Consider the following 12,997-nt stretch of genomic DNA (forward strand, 5'->3'; position numbering starts at 1 on the left):
TAAAATAAAATATTTTGTTAAAAGTTAAATAAAATATTATTATAATATAATTTTTTAATATTAATTTTATTTTTAAATTTAAAAAAATTAAATTATTTATTATATTTTATGTGAGACTTTATAAAAATTATAATAATTATATAAAATGTCATCATTTGGATTTGAGTATCCAAATCTCCTTTTGTCGTCTTCATTTTGATATATTGAATTGTTTCATGCTAAAAAGAACAAACTCATTAATGGAAATATGAGAATTCCAAAATAGGCAGGAAAAATCATAAAGAATCTGAAAATAATTGTAATATTTGGAAAGTGAATTAAGTCCCAGTACATAACCACTCTAATTATTTGGAAAAAACAAAATGCAATTTCCCTTCTTGTCTCACCTCATTTTATAAATTTTTTTTAGTCGTTTTTAAGTAATGCTAGATATAGTCATAGTCATGTATTATATAAATATCGTGAACTCTTTTTTTAAAAAAAAAAATATTTCAAATCGGATGGAGTGTAAAAAGATTTTTCACACCAGCCAATAAAAAAAGAGTTTTGCTACATACAAGCACAGTCGCGCACTAATCTGTATACCAATATTAATTTATTCATACTTAAAATTTAAATTAATACTGTTTTTAATAAATCTACTTTTGACCAATCACATCACATTGATATACAGATTAGTGCACAATTGTGCTTATAACTATATTTTAAAAATGCAACATAAACATTCTAAGAAGAGCATCCATGCACCCAAGAGCATCCCTGCATGCACCCAAACCCTCTCCCTCTCTCTCTCTCTCCCTCCCCCTCCCCCATATGCATTCTACAGATGCTATTTTGAAGCCCTAGTCCTCTCCATTCTCTCCCTCTAGAGTCTAGAGTCTCCTTGATCAATGAAAAAAAGTGTCTTATCTCAAGCGTTTTTCTCTGAACTTAACCCCCAAAGATGCATAATTCAAACAAGCTAGCACTCATACTGCGCAGACAAAATCACCACCTATCTCCATATCGTCTGTGTCACCATCTACTTCTAGCTCATCAAAATCTATGCTGCCTCCAACAATATTCGCACCAACTTTGGGCCCAAATCTACGTTCCTAGCCTTTTGAATTATTGACAGTATTTCTTCAATAGTTTGGGATGACTCACTTTCGCCATTATCATCATGCAAGCTGCTATTTTCATTTTCTTCCTGCATGAACTCTAATGGCAAGTCCTTCAAGAACCAGGGATGTTTCTTAATTTATGGGATGGCTATTCTCTACACAAAATGGAGGATTTTTCTGAAATTAACCTGAATGATTTTTCTTTGCATAAATAATTGGTATCAAATTAAACTAACATGAAGGGTTTTTCTACAATTACTCGCATCTTCGGGATGTTCAAAGGGATAAGATTCGACCAGCATCACTTTTTTCATAGATAAAGGGGACTTTAGAGGGAAAGAAATAAGAGGGCCTGAAATGGCATCTGTTGAACGCAGATGGGGAGGAACCCAGATAGAAAGAAGGAGAAGGAGAGGGTTTGGGTGCATGCAGGTGCAAGGTTACTCTTCTTAGAATGCCTATATGGCATTTTTTTTTATTGACCGGTGTGAAAAATATACCCAGTTGACCTGAGTCTACTATTAAAAAAAATAATTTTTTTTAATATATACACACTTTACGACTATAAATATCATTTCTATTTTTTCTAAACAGTAAATTCGATTGAATTTTGATTAGCAATCGTTTAGCGTCCATTTTTTAAAAAATAAAAATGAAGTGAGACGAAAGAATAACACTTTAAAATTTGACCCAAAAAAATTTCTCTTTTAAATGTAAAAGTTGTGTTGTAGAAGAAATTCTGGTATTTTTAAACTGATGTGTAAACATATTATTTTATTTTCGAACTTATGTGATGAAATTTTCATGTAAATATTTTCTTTGATATATCAATTAACAGACTAAAATTTTTATTTATTAGGAACTCAATTTTTCTAACTGAATTTGTTTGTTGGCCAATCCATTCATTGACTATCTGCCCAACTAATACCTATGTTGCCCATTTATCAATTCCAACTTTTTGATAATATTATATATATATATATATATATATATAATGATATTAGTGGTCCCAAAATATAAGAAAACCACAGCACATATCAAAACCACAACAAAGCACGCAAGTTAAAAGGATAATTTATGTGATGGCATCCAGTCATCTATATCTCTTCCCATATCAATAATCAAATGGCTTTTCTGCATAAAGATTCTTTTTTTTTTTTATTAGCACCAAATGTTTAAGAACAATATCCAAACTAATCTCAGGAGTGCACAATCCCTCGATAAGAAATTTTTCGCAAGTGCATTTAAGATAATTCAAAGGAAAAATCCATCACTCCGATGGCCCTCAAAAATTTTTGCTAATTTGATAACATTATAATACATTCTATTTATGATGTTTTGAAAGTAAGAATCTCACGGGAATATTTAATGCTATGCTTATTTTCCTCTAATGGAATCATCTAACTAAACTAAATCGAAGGACATATGTATTCATACATGAACCGTTTCAAGGAGATAGTCATTTTCTATTGAGAGATTCTAATTTTTGGATTAATCATATCTATTTAGTTTGAGAGATGCTTTAAATAGCGAATTGAGATGAGATAAGATTAGAGTTGAAAGTTGAATAAAATATTATTTTTTATTTTATAATTTAAAAATATTAAATTATTTATTATATTTTATTTAAAAAAAATATAATAATTAAATAAAATAAAATCAACTCATTAAAATCAATTCATTATCCAAACAAACTGACCTAATCAATTTTGCTTGTCAAAAAGTTAAAAAGCATAAACGTCCAAAGTACATCAGTGTCAAGTTGCTTTAAAGCCAAAAAGGATGGCATAATCGTAGGTTCAACTTGTTGGACACGCGAATAAAATACCAACATGTCAAAACAAAAGTGTTCAGTTTTCAACTCCAACATTTGTACAACATGATGGACCTTGCTTGATCGATGTTTATCATTATACTAAGCCTCGTTTGGTTAGAAAGTTTAAATTTTGCAGTTACGGTGTGTTGGGTCTCACATGTGAAACTATTGTGACTTTAACCGAGTCAATGACATCCCATCCCATAGCGCACTTAAAAGCCATATTCAGCTTATGCTGACCCCATAAATGCACGAGACAATTTTCTAACTTGGCTAGCTCTAGTTCTAGTCTTGAACAGGGGATTGCCCAAGTTGATAGGCAAACAGGAGAAGGAGACAGTTTCCCAACTTGGTCTACATGTGAATTATCATCGATCGTAATTACTACAATTTGCCGAGTGTACAGGAAAAAGAAGATATGGATATTGCCTTCTTTACGCCCAATCCATCAGAAGATGGTGATCAAGTTGCACTTGGGAAATAGAGGTTTTAAAATTGGTCGTACGAGATGTTTTTAAAATTGTGTTTCATTTGAAGCCCCACACGACGCCTAATTACGGGTGTGAAGATGAAATACGCTATAAAATGGTGTTTTAGTTCTGTTTAGATAGTAAGATGACATGTGATGAGTTAAAATGATTTATGAATAGTAATAAGATTGTTGAGTTAAAATAAAATGAGATTATTTTTAAAATTTTGTGTGTTTTATTTAGAAGTAAAATAAGATGGTTTTAACTTTTTAGAGATTTGATAATTATGGGTCTGACCAATTATTATACACTATTTGTAATGATTTATTATTATTTATAAATATATTTATATTAAGCAATGGTATATAAACTTTTTGGGGATGGTATATTAAGTAGTATTATAATACCAAGGAGGGTAGAAATTCTTTACCGATTTATTTATTTTACTCAATGATTAAATAAGTGTTTTCAAATGAATAAGTGACTTATTTTATTTTTACAAAATATCTAAATATTTTTAAAAATGGTGAAAATAAAGACCAAAAAAATAAAAAAAAAGAGTCAACTAATCGGTAGAAGATTTCCACCGATCTGGAAATTGGTCTGTGGACATATTAACATCCTTAAATAGGGGTGGCAATATGTCACACGACTCGTTAACCCAATACGAACACGACACGATAATAGCGGGTTAGGGTTTAGCCTTAATGAGTTCGGGTCAAAACGGGTTGACCCGTTAAGACACGATTGCTTAACGGATTGATAACAGGTTAATCCATTTTGACCCGTTATGACACGTTAAGAAAGTTAAAGTTACAATTATACCCTTATATCTAAAAATAAAATTGTTAGAATTTCAATTTCAATATTTTTATTATTTGGATTGTAGTTTTGGACTTATAATTAGTTTTATAATTTTTATAGATATTGTAATTTTAACATTTATATAAAATTATGCTAAATTTAATCAGGTTAAAAATGTTAATTTCAGGCCTATTCAACCCATTTATATGAATAGTTTAAAATGAGTTGTGTTGTGTCGTATTAACCTATTTCATAATATTTTTTTAATTTATTTGTTTACTTATAAAAAAAAACATATTTCGTAATATTTATTAATAGGTCAAAACGGATGACACGACACGACCCGTTATGTTAATGGGTCGTGTTAGGGTTTGAGATTTTGACACGATAAGCTTAACGGGTCGAGTTAGGGTTGACCTATATGACCCATTAATACGATTTGACACAACACGAACATGACCCGTTAACACGATTTGACACCCCTATCCTTAAACATATATTAACTTTTTTGGAATTTGTAGTCTGTCCTTATGTAAACACTTGAAGAAACCATTTTTTAAATTTTACAGCATGTGTTTGGATTGAAAACCATCTCTCCATACACCAAGGGTGGTACCAACATATGTGAAGGCTAGTGCTAGGGGGTCAAATGCTGGGCGGGTACATCTGGCAAACGGGGAGAGATGCGGGGACTGCTATCCATCCCTACTGTATATCCATCTCCACTCTATATCCAAACCACACCTTAATATAACTCTAAACTTATTTTAGTGGGTAGTTATAATAGGAGAGGAAGAAGACAAAGTTTGAGCAAATGAAGAATTGGAAACGGGATGTTCTTCAAATCTCCTTTCTAAAGTATTCACCTCAAATTTTAAAATTCCGTCTCGTGATTATTACAGTTGAGATATTAAAAAAAAATATTTTGATACTAATATGTTTCAATATTTCGTTTCAGAAAATTATAATCCAAAATAACATTTATACAAATTTTCAAAATTTATATGTATGAAAAACTCAACAATAATTTTCAATATAAGTCTTAAAAACATATTTGAAAAACTCAATAATACACTAGGTTTGTGGGAGTGAGAACTCAATGCAATTGGGAAATTTATGATCTTCATTTGGCCTTGTTATACACTTGTAAGTCTAATTTCAGCCATATTTAAGAATTAGGAAGAATGCGCAACAATATTCGCTCAAGTTTGGGCATTTACAATGAAAAATACACTAAAGCACATCTAGATTATTAGAGTCATTCGATCTTTCATTAAATAAAATTTTAAGAAATGAAGAACAAATTCTTTGACAACAAAACTCTTATATTTCATACTATCGAGGGGTAGTATCGTATTATCATAAGGTAACTACAGATCCACTTATAGTAAAAAATGCCAAAAAAAATACCCTGAAAAATCAGAAGCAAGCAAAAAATAAAAAAAGAGAGAGAGTATTTCCTCATATCGACAATGCCAATATCCCAAAACAGCTCAAGAAAGAACTCACTAGGAAATAGTAATCGGAGAGCTCATTGGAGAGTGGAGATATATTGACTGAGAGCAAAAAATGGAAGATGAATTACCATTTTGTCTCAATTTTCAAGTAATTATGAAAATGCCTTGTAAATGTATCTCGAATTAGAATGTGCAAAAGCTCAGAATGGATTGAAATAGACCAGAATTTAATCTGGAATGAAATATCCATATATGTCGTGCCGATTACAGTTTGTTATGGTAAATTCCAGCAAGAACAAAATGGAATAGAAATAAAAACATTCACCTTCCTATTTTTCCTCTACTTTTTTCATGTTTGTCTTACCAACTTGATCTTGTGTTGGTCTTGTCCCATTTAACATTAAGATAATTATAATTTTTAAAATTTAAAAAATATGATCATAATATTTGAAAATTCAAATAATCGTCATTTTTATTTCATAAAGTATTTGTTTTAATTTATTTATAAATAAACGTAACATACTTGAAAGTATTTTAAATATATGAGTACCAAACAGTAAATAATTTTTTAATAATAAAACTTATTACTTAAATTATAAATCTTAAAACTATAAATTATATTTTTTATCATAAGTTCAAATATGCACTTAATGTACAGCATTTATCCTTTCTTCAAGTTTTTGGAGATGTTGAGGTGTTTTGCTATTTTCTAATAAAATTTTATTGTTATTATTTATAAATTTATAAATAAATTTTGTTTCCCTTCCAATCCAATCCATAAAGTAATAGCTGTCAATTACCAACCCAAAACATTGCGGATTAGGGGTCACGTGCACTTCAGAAAGTGGGGAGGGAATCGGTTTTTAATCATAGGCACGTTTACCCGGAAATCAGCTTTCGTGTGGGCCTAATTTCACTACACTAGGCTTTGACCAAGCTGCCCTTCGTTTTTTTATTTTCTCCTTCTATTTTATATTTAAAAATTATTATTTATAAATCTTTACATCACACATAATTTATATGATATAATTTAATTTATAAAATTCAAATTTTAAAATTTATCTTTCAAATCAAATTATATTACGTGGATGGTGTATGTTGTAAAAGCATTTAAATAAGATTATTCTTTATTTTGAAGATGAAAGTTTATTTATCTGCGAATCTATCTTATAATGTCTTTTAAGTCAAGAATTTCTAAAATTCTTAGGTTGTGTTTAGATAAACAAATCTGAGTTGGGATTTAGATTTTAAATCGAAAGACTTAAAATTTCTTAATTTCAAATGTCTTAATTTTTATGTATGGATGATTTTTAAAAATACAAGGGATTTGAGATTCATATTGTAACCTATTTGTTATAATGGTTTGAAATTCCTTTTCATCTGATAGAATTTGAAATCCAAAATTTGTAAGTTATTAAAATCCTGCTTGGATTTCATTTAAATTTAAATCTTATCTTTAATTTATGTTTCAAACAAGAAATTTGGATTTTAAAGGATCAAATCCAAATCCTTTATTCAAGATCCATCTATCCAAGCATTAATGAAAATCTGTAAATTCTCATAATCAGGGTCAAGAATAATGTTACTTTTACATTTTGTTTTGTTTTGGTTTTTTTTTTTGTTTTTGAAAGCAAAACAGAGAGATTTCATATATTAGAATCAGTCATTACAAACTTTCTCTTTAACAACTACATCTAGTATTTGCATAGGGAAGAGCATAGGGCATTCTTCCATCCAAATATGCTCATCTGTCATAGAAAGAGCTAATTTAGATAACTTGTGAGCATGCTGATTTGTTTCTCTATAACTGAATGAAACTGTCCACCCCAGTCTGGTCTTCAACATACTTTTGATATCATAGATCAAAGAGCTCGCTACTATCCAAGTCTCTTGTTGTGCATTGATAGCATTAACATTCTCATGATAGTCCCATACAAAAATGACATGTGAAAAAGCTAGATCCAGAGTTCCATCGCCATTCTAAGTGCTCTTGCTTCGGCAACAGCAGGTTGGAGAATAGATATAATGCTGAAATCAAAGAAGCTTGAACCTCACATTCAGCATCTCTGATGATTACTCCTAACCCTGTGGTCTTGGACTTAATGTCCACAGCAGCATCCCAATTGGCCTTCACATAATGCTCAGCTGGTTTTCTCCATTGCCCTAGTCCTCTCATTACCATTACTGCATTTGCATTCTGCACTAGACCAAGTTGTTGAGCAAAGTAAAATGATTCTAGGCTCATAATTGCCTTTTGAAGTATAGTCTCAGGCCGATCAAACTTGTTATCAAAAGATACTGCATTTCTTCTAGTCCAGATATTCCTCATAACAATAACCACATAGTCAAGTTCTTCCATCTTCAGTTTTGTACTTAAATGCTTCCACAGTTCCTAGACATAAGAAAAAGAACTCGACCATTTCTTGAGTGGATTGTTCTTGTCTCCCCATACATCACTTACAGCAGGGCAAGACCAAAGTGCATGTATTGATGTTTCTTCAAGCCTTTCACAAACAGGACACCAAGGTCTCTCCATGGGAAGTATATCATGGCAGGCTCTCCAAATAAAGTGCTTCACAGTTCCTGGCACTTTTAAATTCCATAAAATCTTCCAGGTAGACTCCTCAGTTGGTCTTGCTGAAGTTTCTCCCTGTTTTTTCCTTATCCTTTCTATTTTCAAGTGATAGGCAATTTTAACACTAAACTCTCCAATCTTTAGAGGGCATCCAGACTATCTTATCTGCTGCACCTAGCCTACTAAGAGGAATAATGTAAACCGTCTCTGCCTCTTGTTGGTTAAAGATATGGTAAATCAAACTTCTATCCCAAGCTCCAGTATCAGTAACCACTTACTCTCTAACTGTGGCAATCTCATCTAACACCGTTATGGGGGACTGACCAATATGAGAAGCAGGTATTGGAATCCATTTTGTCCCCCAGATTCTGATCTGAGAGCCATTCCCTACTCTCCACAACAAGCCTTCTTTGACTAGTTCCATTGCTGAGATAAAGCTCCTCCAGATGAAAGAAGGTCTAGGCCCAAGCTGAGCATCCAACAAATTACAATTTCTATAGTATTTGTTCTTCATGATCTGAGAAGCAAGAGAATCAGGCTTATTCAATATCCTTCATATCTGTTTTGCCAATATAGCTTTGTTGAAAGACTCTACATCCCTAAAACACAGGCCTCCTCTTGATTTAGACTCACCCAACTTCAACCATTTTCTCCATTGCATTTTTCTGTCATTGTGCTCGTAACTCTACCAAAATCTTGACATGATAGCAGGCATCTCTTTACAAAGTCTCATTGGAATTCTAAAGACACTCAGGTTGGTAGTGCAAAATAGTTTGATTAAGTTGCCAAGTGGGCTCTCTAGTGTGGATGGGTGCCTGGGCCATGTAATGAGTTTCAATTGCTTCAAAGACAATTAGTGGGCTGGAACATGCAGCCCACGCTTTGAGATGATATTTTGTGAATTAATTTCTCCTACGAAAATTCATCATATTGTTACATTTTATTTAAAAGTTTATGAAAAATTACATATTCTTTTATAATAAAACTGCTTTCAAATATTGAATAAATACATGATAATCTAATATATTTAATAATTTATCCATATATTCATGTACTTGTAGCATAAAATGGTTTCAATAGTTTCTTCTTTGTTCCTTACAACTCAAGTTAGGAACTCTTTAAAAAAATTAAAATTAAAAAAATTATTATATATTTGAAGGCCTTACACCACGGATAATATTATATACAATTATAAAGTGTGCAGTCATTGCTTACTCTCTTTAAAAAGAAGTGGGGGCCACATTAAAAAATAATTTGTTTACGTGAGTCTCAGATTTACTCATTTTTTTAAAGAGATTACGCAGGAACAACACATTTCAAGATTATAAATATTTTTCTCTTACACTACATATCATATACCTAATAGATTTTTTTAAGAAAAATTATACTCATCATTTTTACACACTATATATTATATATAAATTTTTAATTTTTTCTCTTATTAAATATGTGATGTATGGATGACAATTAAGTAGAATAACTTAATTAACTTAGAATGATTAAAACCCAAAAAAAAAAAAAAAAAGTGTGGTGTGGTGTGGTGTGAAGACGATCAGTAGTAAAACTCATTTCGTTAATATCTCACAAGAGAAATGCTGAATCATGAAGATTGAAGATGAGGAGCAAGAAATATTAGCCTTGCATTCGAGATGAGGAATAAGAGAGAGTAAACAGTTACACGTACTGTAAAATGACAAAAACTAAAAACGTTATCTTCCAGAAAATGGAACAAAACAATCAAACACTCCGAACAACCTGACAAAAACCGAACAACCCCCAACAATTCTTACTAAGCTTTCAATGGTGCGAGTGGGTATTAGTCAATCCTCTTTGATGCGAACTGCGAAGAAAATTAAAATAATATCCATTTTTTTTAAAAGAATTAATTTTTTTAAAAGTATTATATTTCAAATCAGTATATAGAATTCAACATCTATATCATTAAAATAATAATAATTAATTTATAATATTTAAATTTTAAAATTTCTATTCAAAATTAAGAAATTTTTTTTATTAAATGTATTTTTTAAATATTTTAAATATTAAAAAAATTTCAATATTATTAAAAAATATTTTTTTAATCACTTAATGAAAAAAAATCTTAAGAGAAAACCAGCGGAAAGATTGCATTTTACAAACTAAAATGTATAAATATTAAAATAATTAAAAATAAAATGAGGTGCTTCTCCACTTGTTGCCGAAGGACCAAAAAGAGCCCCTGTCTGCTGGGGGCGGGTAGCAAGCCTATTAGGCTAGTATAAGGTTGGGTTAAACACCTATTTGCGGGTAGCAAGGCCCCCGCAGACAGGGTCTCCTTTTGGTCCTCATACCCCAACTTCGTCCTTGTCCAGCTTGGACAGGTGCTCCTGCTCGGATGCTATGTAGGCAGATTGACCTACGAGCTATCCACTCACCGTGTGGCATTGCATGGCGGGAGAGAGACATGGGTGACATCGAGAGGAAGAGAGTTTGAGGGATTGAGTGGCGATGGCGGAGAGAAAATGAGGCAAAACATGGAGATGAAAGAGGTGTGCGGCATAAGGGGAGGTTTATTTTAAAACTTAAGATAAAATGATGTCATTTTATTAAAAATATATTTCTTTTAAATATATGTGATATATATAGGGGTTGCTATATGGGGGCCAAGCGCCCAAGCAAGTACTTGGCCCCACTCCAAACTTATACTCCATTTATTATGTATTTTTAGTAATTAATGATATATTAAAATGAAGTTAGATATAATAAGAAAGGTAGATTGCCTTGTGTACGAAAACTCAGTTATAGTGATTGTAGTATTTGGAGGACAGCTCCTCTTTATACCAGTAAATCTTATAAGGGGAGTTTATCGGAAATCAATAATAAAATGATGCATCTGCTGAGTACATAATCTACAGAAACATGTTTCCTCTTTTACAGGTTTGTTTGGATGAACTTCATGTCTTCATCCATTCCCTTCAAAGGCAAATACTCAAGCACGATTTACAAAAAAATCATGCCTTGGTATCTCCGCATTTGATTGAAGAATCGCTTCTCTTCATAAATCTCGTGGGTATTTCCAACCACCAAGAATTATCTACCATTAAAAGCTGGAGCTCGAGCTATAATTGATGAAAATTAAAAGCTTAAGAATATTAAGTTTTCTTTCTGTCCTTTTATTTCCTACCATTTTCTCGACGACTAAACAGAGCATTGTTTCATTCTTTGGTTGTTTTATTTAGTTCTGTCTGCTAGGTTGATCAAAGGGTGGATGACGCTCTTCAATGTGGTGAGGATTTAAAGTTATTTGCTGAAACATTGGAGAAGAGACTATGAAACAAGGTGAAGTACCAGTCGGTTGAGGGACAATGAAAATTAAAAGCCGTTACCAATCCTAGTGGCCATTGAAGCAGGTATTGCTTAGCATCTTTTGAAAAAAGCTTCAGAATATTGGGCTTGTGAATGTTGAGAGAGAGAGAGAGAGAGCATAAGTGACCCTTTGGATTTTTTTTTTTCCTCTGCAACGCACCCCACCAACGAGAAGATGTGTATCTTACGTTGGTCCACTACCGTTGGTTGCCATTGTTTGGAGAACAATGGATACACTTGTGTAAATTTATTCTCTTTGGAGGAAGAGATGATAAAATAAAAAAAAATAAGATTAGCCCATATTCAGCTCTTAAGAGAGTGTAAACATTTGTGTTGGTATAACATGAAGAACTTCACTGACCCTATTTTTATGTTCTCATTTGAGCAAGAACATAGCACGATAACTAGTATCCAATGAACACCAACGACTGGACCAATTACACTCGATGAGAATGGTATAGGCTATGACACATTTTAAAACTATAAACCTAAAAGATCAATTGGTATTGCGCTCATGATTGTTGAAGTGTTGGAATCATTGTGACTAGTGAGGCTCACGAATCTTGTGGGTGATGCATGAGTCTCATGCGCTAGTCAAATGACAGTAATTTTTAACTTATTTTTGTTTAATGAAATACTCTAACGTGGGTCATGTAGTCATTTGGTGGTCGAAAGAGTGATACATTTGATATTTTTCAATCTTTTGGAGAAAAAAAAGAGGAAAAATATGAAAAATGAAGAAGTATAAATTATGATTCGAATGAGTGGAGAAAAAGGAGGGAGGGATTCCTCCCCCTATGCAGAAGAAAATTGGGAGTATCTTGATTTTGTGAAGAGAACTTTGAAGGGGGGAAAAAGTCTTTTAGAAAGACAAAATAGACATAAACTTTAATTACTTGTAAAACAGAAATTCTCATAGACAAAAAACACTCAAATATTACATTTTAAGAATAAGGCTTATACGCCCTTTAATTAATTATAAAACAAAAAAATCTTATATCGATCGCTTATATATATATATACTAAAATAAATATTTTTATAAAATAAATATTTTCCACAGGATACCTAGAAACTAATTAAAAATAATTAAAGAATAATAATGGTTTTGAAAAAAAGAATGAAATATGACAAGAAAATGATACCATTTAAGCGTACCAAAAGGGGAAAGACAATACGGAGATTGACAACGTTTTACTTCAAAAAAATGAAAAAAGAAAAAAAAGACACTTTTATATAATTTTTATTTATTCTATTAATATGATTGTTTAAATTAATTATTTTATATTAAAAATACGTGATGCAGTTAATTAAATTAATAAAATAGGATTTCTCCCGTAAGGTCGAAGCTCATACACGCCCCACACGTGCGGAAAGTGCGAGAGTTCTCGTTCTCTCTCCCTCTTTAAACCTTATCTCTCACACTCAC

The sequence above is a fragment of the Carya illinoinensis genome, chromosome 8, assembly GCF_018687715.1.
Source record: "Carya illinoinensis cultivar Pawnee chromosome 8, C.illinoinensisPawnee_v1, whole genome shotgun sequence".
NCBI classification, from domain to species: Eukaryota; Viridiplantae; Streptophyta; class Magnoliopsida; order Fagales; family Juglandaceae; genus Carya; species Carya illinoinensis.